Here is a 13,695-nt window from a genome sequence, read left to right on the forward strand (position 1 = left end):
AAATCAGAATATAAAATTAAACTAAATAAGAACTAGAAATAGTTTACTTATAATTTTTAAAAATTAATGAAGTTATTAAATGTAATGTAAATATATATTTATTTTAAATAAAATATCTTTAGACATTATTATTTCTGCACATGACGCAAGAAACCATCTAGTCTTACAATATTTCCGAAAGTTCAATTTTTCCATTAACCAATTTCATCTTTTATTATTATCCAAACTGACTATTATAAATAACTAACCAAAAAAAAATATTTCATAAATATAAATAATTTTTTAAAAAGAAACTGTCAGTTTTTTAAAAGTTTATATTTCTCTTTCATGCACTTCCATCAGATTTGTCGTCGTCGTTATTACTTTTCTTTTTCTTGATAAACTCGTAATAGCAAAGTAACACAAGCATTATGACGCCCACTACAATGCCAAGGATTAACAAACATGTCAACCATACTTCCATTCTAAAAAATATATAGAAAAGGTATGACTTTGGAAGGTGAAGCTATCTCCTCTGTCAGAATTTTCAACGGTACTTTCCCCTGTAGGCACCAAATTTACAAGATGGAAATACAACAATTTGTATTGTTTGTATTGGATGTGTATTTTCAGAATGGGATGAGCATGGCTTTTTATAGCCCTATAAAATAATGTGTGCATCTAAAAGCACCAAATGGAGATTATATTTTGATTCTCCATAATGACAATATCATCAGATCTATACTATTATTTGAAAAGTGAATTTGTTTATTTGTCATCTTCTCTATGATTATAGGATAAGTCATTAGTTTCTTTAATATTATTATTTAAAATTAATTTTAATATATATATTTTCATGATATTTAAAATATTAATAAACATTATCCTATTCTACTGATATATACTATATATATATATAATTAGGACATTTAATTAGTAATAGATATTAACAATATCTTCAATTAATATCATAATTACGATTATCTTTTATTTAGTTTATGATTTTAATGAATAATATTATGACCAGTCTATTGATTCTTAGTGGAAATATTGATCCAAATACAAATTATTACAATATTAAAATTAAATTAAAGGTAAAGAATCTTTGAAAATATACCATAAAATATAAATTATATACTTATGTTAAATATTTTATATATAGTTAATGTTAGACAATCATATTCCTAACCTAAATTTTTTTTTTTTTATTTGTACATGACAAAAATCAAAATCACAAATGAATTTGTGCTAATAAAGAATTTAGCCGTAATATCACAAACATTATCAAATTATATATATATCACAAACATTATCAAAGAGTTAGTCTAGGTTTTCCTATTCAATACAGTTAGAGAATATATATATGCAGTTAGTTTAGTAAATTAATGGAAATTAGAATTTTAAGTATATTATAATAGTTATTTTCGTTACCAAAACTGGTGGTTTCTTGTTTTGATTTTCTCTTATTGATATGTTGAAGATATGCAAGTACAATGATTGGCCGGATATTTATGATTTAGTTATTCATAGTGTTCTGTATATCTTTTTCAGAATGAATTTACTTGCCGATTTTTTTTTGCTTTTGATTATGTATATATCTTATTTTTTAATAATTGCATTTGAAATAGATTTGCAAATACAATAATTTGGCGAGTATGTTTCAAAGTGCCGTATTTTTCTCAAAATATGGGTATTTTGTATAGAAAAAGTTTATTCCATAGATGGTACTTTTAAACCCAACTAGAGCTTGACCCGCGCGCCCGTGCGAGTATTTATTTTTACTTTTTATATAAATGAATATTATTTAAGCGTTTATTGGTTTATATTTTAAATATTTATCATATTTTAAAATTTTAATAAACACTACAATCAAATAGTTTATGTGCTCTAAGAAAATAGTGACCCATGTCTGATACTAAACTTTCAAGAAATATTGATCTATTCTATTGATATGTTTGAGTAATATTTCTTTTAACATGAAATTGTTTTTCAAATGTAATAAGAATTTAAATATTTTGATCATATATGAGGCATATGGTGAGATTTAAATACGTTAGAAAATAATATTTGGTTATAAACATTAAACAGTGTTTTATAAGTAATTCAAAGATATTTAAATTTTAATATATTTTTTTGAAAATAATTAACAGTAACTGAAATGGTTAAACATATGTTTTAGAAATTTTTTTAAATATATATAATCTTAGGCGAGATTTAATTATCTTAAAAATAATATTCAGTTACAAATATTTCATATTGTTCTATAAGTAGTTTAAAGATATTTAAATCTTAGCATATATAGATTTTATTGTTCAAAATAATTAATGGTAAGTTAAACATATATTTTAGGAATATTCATCACATTGTTTAATATCAATTTAAACTTGAATTTTGTTCAAAAATAATTAATGGTAACATTATCCAAGTTTAATATTGTTAAAATCAATTTTAAATTTGAATATTCCCAAAAATTAGCTAATTTGTTTTAGAAAATATATTAAATACGAAAATTAAACTAAATTTTATTTATGAAATGGTTTAATAAATATGAAAAGACAATGATTACTTAAAGATAGGTTCATTAATTACTTTCGTGGCATACCATTGTAAATAAGTAGGAAAACTTAGGGGTATTTTATAATTGTACTTCTCTTTTAATATATTAGATTGCTAGTTTTCTACTTAATATTAATAAATAAATTCATGAAATAAATAAAAAATAATTGGAGTGTAGGGGTTCGTCTGTATCTCAATCTATACATCTAAAAATGCAAACGTACAAATATATAAACACAAGTATTTCAACCATTCATAACGTCGACCATACATATATTGTTTTGTTGTGAAGCTTGCCAAAATTGAATTCTGGTAGTGAAATAAACATGTAATCGTTGATGGTACTTGATGATCTGAATTTAAATGTACAATTTTTTACTGCCATATATTGTTTAAGCAATGGAAAAGAGCGTTATAGCAGTTCAAGATGGTTTCAAACCTAATGTATGGTGTTCAAACAAACACATAATCAAATTCTGCTAATGAAAGAAACATGTCATCGTTGATGGAACTTGATGATCTGGATTTAATTGTACATTTTTTACGTGAATATATTGCATAATCAATGGAATGATTGAAAAGTATAATTGTTTACGTGAATACATCTTTTAATACATATACGATAGAAGAGATATAGTAAAAGTAAGATTACACATGGTAAATTAAATAAAAGCGTTGAAAAAAACTTGAAAAACTGGGATGGTTAAATAAAAGAAAATTCAAAAAATAAAAGATTTAAATAAAATCATAGCTTAAAAATAATTCAATGGCAGAGTCATGTAAATACTGTTGAAACAAGAGGACATTTTAAAAAAGGCATTATGTTTTAATAGTATTGATTAAAATATTTACGTATTTGTTCAATTTATGTTAAAAAAATTGTTTTGGCCTTATTAGAGGCTCATGTCAGTACGTATCCGATTTTTTGAATTTTGAATTTTCTCTTATAAATAGAAAAAATTATTATAAAAACATACATTGGAACATTTTCATCTTTATAATAGAATTTCTTTGTTTTAGAGAAAAATATAAAGATGAAAAATAGATGTGGGTCGAAGATGGTATAAGCTTTGTCGACAAAAAGAAGAAAAGAAGAAATTGTTCCTCGTGGAGATGCCACGAGCACCGGCCAAAAAACAGGTAGCACATTTTCCACAGACTTTCCCAGATTTAAGAAGAGATTTTATTTCAAAGTTTTTATATAAAATGGAGGCAGATAGTACGACCAAATTATAAAACAATTTCCCCTTGAATGCCACCATGTTTTTGTTGACCACTAACCAATAAAAAATATTACACTACAGATTTGGATGACACACGATTCAAACTACAGTAAAACCTCTATAAATTAATAATGTTAAAACTTTGAAATTTTATTAATTGATAGAGATATTAATTTACAAAAATTTAATTATTTAGATTTTTTATTTTAAAATATATTTACTTTAAGATAAGAAAAATATATGATATTATTGTATAGACATTAATTGTTATTTTTTAAATTTTGAAATTTACAATAATTTTATTATATTATTTGATGTATATAAATATAATATATATTTCATATAACTTAAATGTGGTTTTAGATATACTATCACTAAATCTCATCAGAAATTTATTAAGTATTAATAAAATATAAAGATAATTTCATTGTAAATATAAAACAAACAGTATAATAATAAATTCTTACTTATATATGTATACATATAAATTATTAATTTATAATTTTAATTTTAATGGGACCATATATTTACATAGAGTTTTCTAAAAAGTTATTATCTTATTAATTTATCGATTTGTGTCAAATTTTGAACTGGCCCAAGTTGGGACCGGCAAAATTTATTAATCTATAGAGGTTATTAATTTATCGATTATTAATTTATAGAGGTTCTACTATATATTTAAGAACAGAACAGAGGAGAAAGCAAATAATTCAAACAAGGTTACAAGGACGAAGAGTAACTAAACAAAGAAAATGGAGATATGGCTACTCATCTTGGTCTCTCTTTCCGTATCTCTCCTTTTCTTTGGCCGTAAATCCTCATCCCTTCCGCAGCTACCACCTGACCCCAACTTCCTCCCATTTCTCGGAACCATCAGGTGGCTCCGACAAGGCTTCACTGGTCTCAACATCTATCTCCACTTCGTCCACCACCGTCTCGGACCAATCATTTCCCTCTGCGTCAGTTTATTACTCAATGTAAGCATAATCCTAATCAAGTTTCTAAATTACTGAACATTTAAAATTTTATAAATAAAAATTGGAAGCTAATTTTTTTTAAATTAAAACTAACAAAACTAAAATTTATTAAATTCTATTTTGAAAGAGAAATAAAGTAGTATAAATTATTGTTTCAAAAATGAAAATTAATTTTATTAAATTAAACTAATTTACATAACATCAGAATATATTAACCAAGTGGTCTTGGTCTAGTGGTAAATGGGCCTCTGCTGAAGCTTCCGCACTAGGTTCGATTCTCCTTGGCCACCCATAGACGCCTTAAGTGGCAAGAATACCCGAATTTATGTGGGCCTTTGGGATCACACCAAGGTAATAAAAAAAATCAGAATATAAAATTCTACTATATAAGAAATATAAATAGTTTATTTATACTTTTTAAAAATTAATGAAGTTATTAAATGTAATGTAAATATATTTTAAATAAATATCTTTTAGACATTATTATTTCTGCACATGACGCAAGAAACCATCCAGTATAATTATTACAATATTTCTGAAAGTTTAATTTTTCCATTACCAATTTCATCTTTTATTATTATCCAAACTGAGAATTATACATAACTAACCAAAAAAAGTATATTTCATAAATATAAATATATTTTTTAAAAAGAAACTGTCAATTTCTTAAAGGAATGACATAAGTATATACGTCTCGTTCATGCACTTCAGTGCCGTGCCACAATATAAATAAATGAAACCTTCGCTTAGGGCAGCAGAAATATTAAAGATCAAGGGCATCATTTATTACTTCAGAGATATGATATAATTATAAGAATTTGAGTTTATACATTAAAACACTATGATAATTAGGACTAAAAAGTTGGGCTTATAATGTTTTTCATGGATTTCCTAAGTAACAAACAATATAGATAATTTTTAATTGTTAAAGAATTAGAGTAATAAGATGCTGGAGATTATAGATTCAAATGCGTTTTTTGAAACATTAAAAAACTGAAGTTAAAAATTGTATCTTTATTCAATTATGACAAAAATAAAACATTGAGTAATTTGATAATTTTATCTTAAAAATAGTTATAAAATTGAATGATAATTAATAATATTTTTTACAAAATAAAACTGTTATAAATTGATATTTTTGTAAGTTATAGTATTTCTATATTTTATTCGCAATTATAATATGTATCATTATTTTTAATGAAAATTTTCTATTATTCGCTTTGGGCAATCATTAATGCTCGCACGACCCTGATGAACTTCCATCAGATTTGTCGTCGTCGTTATTATTTTTCTTGGTAAAGCCGAAGAAGATCATTTTAACGCAAACAAACACAAGCAGTATGACGCACACTACAATGCCAAGGATTAATAAACATGTCAACCATACTTCCATTTTAAAAATATCTAGAAGAGGTTTGTCTTTGGAAGGTGAAGCTGTCTCTCTCCTCTGTCAGAATTTTCAACCGGTACTTTCACCTTTAGGCACCAAAATTTACAAGATGGAAATACAACAATTTGTATTGTTGTATTGGATGTGTATTTTCAGAATCGGATGAGCATGGCTTTTTATAGTCCTATAACATAATGTGTGCATCTAATAGCACCAAATGGAGATTATACTTTGTTTCTCTCATAATGACAATATCATCAAATCTATACTATTATTTGAAAAGTGAATTTGCTTATTTATCATATTTTCTATGATTGTAGGATAATTCATTAGTTTATTTAATATTAATATTCAAAATTGAATTTTAATATATATATATTTATCATGATATTTAAAATATTAATAGACATTATCATATTCTACTGATATATACTATATTTTAATATATATATATATATAATTAGGACATTTAATTAATAATAGATATTAACAATATCTACCAATAATATCATAATTACGTTTATCTTTTATTTAGTTTATGATTTTAATGAATAATATTATGCCCAATTTCACTGATTCTAATAGGAACTATTGATCCAAATAAAAATTATTACAATATTAAAATTAAATTAAAGGTACAGCTTCATTGAAAATATATCATAAAATATAAATTATATACTTATGTTAAACAATTTATATACATTTAATGTTAAACAGTCATATTCCTAACCTAAAATAAATTAATTTTTATTTGTATTTGTACATGACGAAAATCAAAATCACAAATGAATTTATGCTAATAATGAATTTAGCCGTAAAATCACAAACATTATCAAATAATATACACATATATATATATATATAAAGCCAAATAATAATATTACATAAAACAAAAATGAAAATTAAATAAAAATATATGGAAGAATTAAAAACTAGGATTAAAACATTAAATAACACAAATAATTTAAAAATAAAAATCATAATATAAATATAATCAAAGAGAATACAGACATAATGTTTTGCAATTTTTTTTGTTTTTGTCTCACTTGTTTTAAATCTAATTTATAGAGAATATAAAATGTTTGTTGGCTATTTTTATTTTGTTGATGTTTTATAGGTTTTGATTGTTTATAATCCTTTCAGTGCCATTGAATTTTTTCCAGTCCACAATTACAATAAGTGCTTAATTTTAAATCTAAATTTCCTAATTTGAGCATTACTACATATAAGGTTTTGATCCAAAATCAACATCACAAAATATAATATGAAACAAAATAACATAATTTAATACACTGATTACCAATATGAATTTTGAAGTTTTATAATTTATAATATTAATTTAAAATTTGTATCTAATTTAATAATTTAATTATTTATTAAAATAAAAACTAGAAATAAAATTAGGTATATATATATATATATATTAATCCAGACCATCAACTAGTTGCCATTACTCGAAGATTCAGGCAAAACTTTAGTCAAAAATGAGACCAAAGAGGTCTTACACTTTGTTATTAAATAAAATAATTAGCAAAAGATTTTGGGCTAAACAAGATAAATCTTAGTGGTTTAATCCAAAATTTAGTCCAGCCCAAGTATCTCTTTCTTTAATACACCAAAGTGTTTACAAAATTTTAACTTTATATTAATTTATACATTTCATACACGAGAATTTTTATCTCATATTTCTTATATGGACATTTTATAAATAATTCATTTTTAGTTTTAAATATATAAATATAAGATAAATGAAATTGTTCATTTTGACTTAATTTTACTTAATTTAAATAAACTAAAAATTAAAATAAATTTTGTTAAGTCAAACAATATTTATTTTAATGAACAATAAAATTTAAATCGATAAAATAAAATTTATATTTATATCTATATAAAAATTATTATGAAAGATTTATTTCTGCCGAAACCAACTTGTGTAACCATATTTCAACTGATTCAAAGTGTCCTTAAACAAGATTCAGAATTCAAGATAAGATTCAAAAACAACACAAAACAATTCAAGTTCATTCCTTATGATTCACTCGAGCATCTCTGCTTTCACCAGTTACAAACTCCAAATAAAGAACTTTGTTTTCATCATCTTCATAACTTAAGAACGTTTGCCGATTGCCAGGATCTTCTTTGAGATGTTGAACTGATGACCACATTCTTATACTAGTCAGCGAATGTAAAACCTTCATAGCCTTACTACAACTATAATCTGGGTGGTTCTCTATCAGCTGATTCCTGTGGGAAAGTATCTCATGAGTCATGACGTGATTGGCTATTGTCCCTAATCACTTGTGCTACAGCTTGGAAAGTAGAGACAATAACATAGACAGGTCACTATCAAATAATCAGTTTAAGATGATTCAAAGATGAAATTCATACCTTTATTTGTCCTTAGCATCTCTCAATTAGGATTAACTCCATAGAGTTGTTGGACGGCCAGCATACATTGTTTCTTCATCGTCTAAAATCAAATCCGTGTCATCATCTTCAGTTAATAATTTGAATATATTATGCACATCCATTGTCTTCTCACTTCTAATTTCTTAATTTGTAGTAGAAGAGAGAAACCTAACCAAAAAGCAATGCACCAGATCAGTTTCTCAAAGAGAAAATAGAGAAGAAGCTCAATGCACCAAATCAGAGTCGATTGAACTGTTTTGGAAAGAGAAATACAAAGAAATGCTCAGCATATGGGTTAACCTTAATTTGTAACAAAAGCTCAGCACTTAAAATACACATGAATGCATATATGAGAGTTATTGAGAGCAAGGAGCGATTGAGAAGAACTGAAACACTATCGCATTTTGATCAGCTTCAGATTAATCAAGATGAAATTCAAAACCCATGATGATAAGTACCTCTGTAGCTGTTGTGGAAGAAGGTAGTCAAGATTGTTCGAGCGCGGTTCCTTCAGCTCTCACTTGAATCTGAAGATTCCTAGCCGTAGAATCGAGATCCTTACGGATACTCTTATGTCGAACATTTAGGGTTTCGAGAAATGTGGGGTAGATTTTAGGGAGGAGCAATAGCTGGATAACCCATACACCGAAAATGATTCACTTTTTTTTTTTTGCTAATTGATTAAAAAAATCATGTTAAAATATCGATAGTAAACTATTAATTTGTTTAATTTATGTCAAAAAAATTTCCATATAACATAATTCACAAAATATAAGAATACATAAATTAATTTAAAATAAATAATTTCGTACATAAATAATGAATTCTAATGAACTATTGAATTTATGAAATATTATATACTAATAAATTTTTTTTTAACGATGATTTATTACGATCTTACAATTATGAAATGAGAAAGATTATATAGACGATTCGACAACCGACAATATTACATGTCTTATGAAGACCTACGTCTACTGCATCATCTGAGCCGTCCTATGAAAATCCACACCTGACCAGATTTACTTGCACCATGTTGAAGATCTTTTGTAAGCCTTTCTTTGTAGTCTGCATAATTGTTTAATAAATCGTTCTCTCCAGGACTTCAAACCTAGATTTCCTGTAACTGCAATAAATTGCATAGTCTGGGATTTGAAAACAAGACCTGGGTGTAGACGTTTTTAAACCTTAACAATAATTTTTTTTAAGTTGCGAATTTTTTTTGGAAACTTTAATATTACCTAAATTTTAAGACTTCAATTATGTTTATGTTTTTGAAGTGCTGTAACTGTTGAATTTATATGGCATATAAACCAAACTGAAAGCTATATAAATTTGAAAAATATGACATATTATTTTATTGTTTTTTTTAATGTATTAATATATACAAATATATTAAATGGTTAGATTTATAAAGAAATACTATAAAAGGTCTATACAGTTAAACTGACAAATAACTTATGTAACATTTCCCTTTTGTTGATTTAGTATCTAACTATGAGCAATTAACACATCCCCTATATATTAAAAGAGAAACATTACAACATTTGAGGTAGCCATGTGTCATCACCACAATGATTCTTAAAATCTCTAGAGAAATATGTTGGTCCATTTAAATATATAATAAGCTTTTTATTAAATTAACCATTAATTAATTATTAATGTTCTTCATTCTTTCCATAAATAAAAATTACGAAATTGCCTAATGTGGCTAAAGTATATATATGACATTTAATAATTTTAAATAATAAAGATTTGATAAAAATTTGTGTATCTTCTATCATTTCTTTTCAATTTCAAGTTATTAAGATTTGATAAAAAATTAAGTGATATTTTTAATTTTTGAAAACGACTATAAATTACTAAAACAGTTAAAAGTCTCACATTAAAAAATATTCGTGAACCATGATTTAACATTTTTATTATGACAAGATACAAATGATTACAAAATTATATAATTATTAAGTCTCATTTAACAAATATTAAGATTAAATATATATATTAATATCGTTTATATTAAACTATATACCATATAAAATATATAAATATATAAATATTTAAATTTTCTTTTAACATTTTTGATAATAGCTTTGAACAAATATTGACAACATAATATTTAAATTTTAACTTTGCATTGAATTATTTTTATAAAGTATAAATTACTTAAACATCACACAATGAAATTTTTTGCTATCAAAAATTTTGTTATAAAAAAATACAAATGATCAAAAAATAATTTGAGTAGACAAAATTATTTAATAAATATCAATATTAAATATTTTTTTTTTAAAAAAAATATCAATATTAAAAAAAATATATATATATATATATACTATATATCTATGTTAATCTCATTTTTTTTTTTTATAACATCTGATTATTATTATTAATGAATTTGTTCCGAACTTACAAAGTCTCTGTGTAAGTAATGAGTTACACAAGAAGGAACATAATTATAATAATGAAATCTTTCATTTCCTGGTAGCGATTGCTTGGCTAACAAGTCAGCCACTTGATTAGCATCTCGATGGGTCCATACAAATCTGACTTCCTCAAACTGGTTTTTCCACCAGTTGATATCCCGCGTCCAGTTATAGATATCAAATTGCAGAGTCTCTTTATTTAAAATGTCAATTGCCTTCTTGCAATCTCCTTCTATGATCAAACGCTTCACTCCTCTTGTCCACGCATGTTGCATTGCAATTAAAATACCTTGTAGTTCACTCTCAAGAGCGTTGTTGACTCTATTCCCAATAGCTTGCCCCGCTCCACAATATCGACCTCGATGATCTCTATAGATCCAACCGGCTTTACTTTCCATTAGATTATTGACAAAAGAGCCATCAGTATTGCATTTTATCCATCCTTCTCCGGGTCTCTTCCATATTTTCCTGCTAGAATGATGCACATTACTCTGTTGTCCCGAAGTCAAATCTTGAGTAAGAACAATGTTATCCTGCCATTCTTTTGCATCTTTTTTTGCTTGCTGCAGTAGAACTCTCCACGGTAAGTGTTTTGTCTGAAATATGAGAAGGTTTCGACTCTTCCAAAGTCGCCACAGTATCCAAATGGGTAGATCTTGTAGGTGAGTCAAAGTTGTAGATGTACTGCATCTGATACATTCTTCAATCTTGTCCTCAAATGAAGCCGTCGAGCCATTGATTATTAAATTTGACACTCCTGAAGCTCTCCACGTAGCTTTCGCGTAGGTGCAATCAAAGAAAATGTGTTGCTCTGTTTCTTCTCCCAGACAGCATCTTTTACATTGTGCATCATTGATTATATGTCTCCTTACCAGATTGTTGCTTGTAGCTAAACTTTGTGAAGTCATTTTCCATAAAAAGTGTTGTAGCTTGGGCGGGATCTTTGTCTTCCATATCTTCTGCTTGATTAATGGATTTCCAGGTATTGGCTGGATAATGGGATTAGTTGGTAAGTGAGTACTGAGCCAATATCCAGACTTCACCGAGTATAACCCATTGCCATTGTATTGCCATCCCAACAGGTCTAAATTTGCTCTGGAACTGACCTTAAGATTTAGTATTCTTTGAACATCTTCATCAACAATGACCATTCGAAGCTTGTTTTCATCCCATCTACTTCCATCTGGTGTCAAAAATTGATCCACTGTAGTAAATCCATAACCATTTCCATTAGATCTCGGGGGTCGTGGTGGATGACATGGTATCCAAGGGTCAATCCAAGTGCTGACCGTTGATCCATTACCAATTATAACCCGCAGTCCTTTCCTGACTAAATCTCTTCCATGTAAAATAGATTTCCAAGCATACGACGCTTTCTTTTTTAGCACGGCAGTAAGTATGTTTCCATCTGGAAAGTACCGATCCTTCAGCACTCTAGCCATTAAACACTCAGGGTGTTGCATGATCCTCCAAACTTGCTTTCCCAGTAAAGCTTGATTGAAATTTGCTAAATCACGGAATCCTAGCCCCCCTTCTTTCTTTGGTAGACAAATCCGATCCCAAGAGAACCAGTGAGTGCCCTTCTTATCTCCTGAACCCCACCAGAAGCGAGCTAATATTCCATTAATTTCCTCACAAATTTCTTTAGTCAATCTAAAGACATTCATGGAATAAATAGGCATAGCTAGTGCGATTGCTTTTAGTAAAACTTCTTTTCCTCCATGTGATAGATATCTCTGATGCCATCCTTGTGTGACTTTCTTGACTTTGTCTATAATGTATGCAAACATTTCACTCTTTTTTCTGCCAAATTGTTCAGGTAAACCAAGATACTTGCCCATTCCACCATCATTGTGTATCCCTAGAATGTTTCTCATTTGCGTCTTGACACCTTGTGAAACTTTACTCCCAAAAGTAATAGATGACTTCGTAAGATTAATAGCTTGACCAGATACTTGCTCATATAACTCCAATATCCTTTTAAGCTGCGTTCCTGATCTTGCATTAGCCAAAGAGAAGAACAAAGAGTCATCTGCAAAGAGCAGATGGTTGATGGCTGGCGCTTGATTTGATATTTTAACTCCTAGTAGTCTCCGACTGAACTGAGCTTGATTCATTAGGTGTGATAAAACTTCAGCACACAAAATGAAAAGATACGGTGATAGAGGATCGCCTTGTCTTATGCCTCGTTGCGGTGTGATAAAACCCTCTGGTGATCCATTGATGAGTACAGAGAATGTGACTGAACTTATACACTTCATAATCCAGGAAATCCACTTATCATGAAATCCCATTCGCCTCATCGTTTCTTCAAGGAAATTCCATTCAAGCCTATCATAAGCTTTGGTAATATCTGTTTTCACAGCCATATATGACTTAGCTTGTCTCTTTCTGACCTTCAGACTGTGGAGAACCTCATGAGCAAGAATGATGTTATCAGTAATCATTCTTCCTGGAATGAAGGCGGCCTGGTTCTCTGTAATAAGACCAGACAGATGCTTCTTCAGCCTATTCACCAGGACCTTAGAGATGATTTTATAGGCCACATTACATAATGCAATAGGCCTAAACTCAGTCATGCCCGTCGGTGGATATACTTTTGGGATTAAGCATAGATGTGTGTGGTTCAATCGACTATCAAGACTTCCATTATCAAAAAATTGAATGATCTCAGCAATTACTTCCGGCTTAATCTCCTCCCAATAATTATGGTAGAAAATAGCAGAAAAACCATCAGG

At 27.6% G+C, this 13,695-nt stretch overlaps 1 long non-coding RNA gene across 1 annotated transcript; it reads right to left on the reverse strand.

Moving 5' to 3' along the window:
• Positions 1-1,434: 1,434 nt before the first annotated feature.
• On the reverse strand, positions 1,435-2,882 carry LOC117125889. Its single transcript, XR_004448356.1, has 2 exons — positions 2,662-2,882; positions 1,435-1,725 (listed from the first exon to the last, which is right to left on the reverse strand). It is a non-coding gene; the product is annotated as an uncharacterized LOC117125889 (long non-coding RNA).
• Between the last annotated feature and the right edge of the window lie 10,813 nt (positions 2,883-13,695).

This window comes from Brassica rapa, chromosome A01 (genome assembly GCF_000309985.2).
Source record: "Brassica rapa cultivar Chiifu-401-42 chromosome A01, CAAS_Brap_v3.01, whole genome shotgun sequence".
NCBI classification, from domain to species: domain Eukaryota; kingdom Viridiplantae; phylum Streptophyta; class Magnoliopsida; order Brassicales; family Brassicaceae; genus Brassica; species Brassica rapa.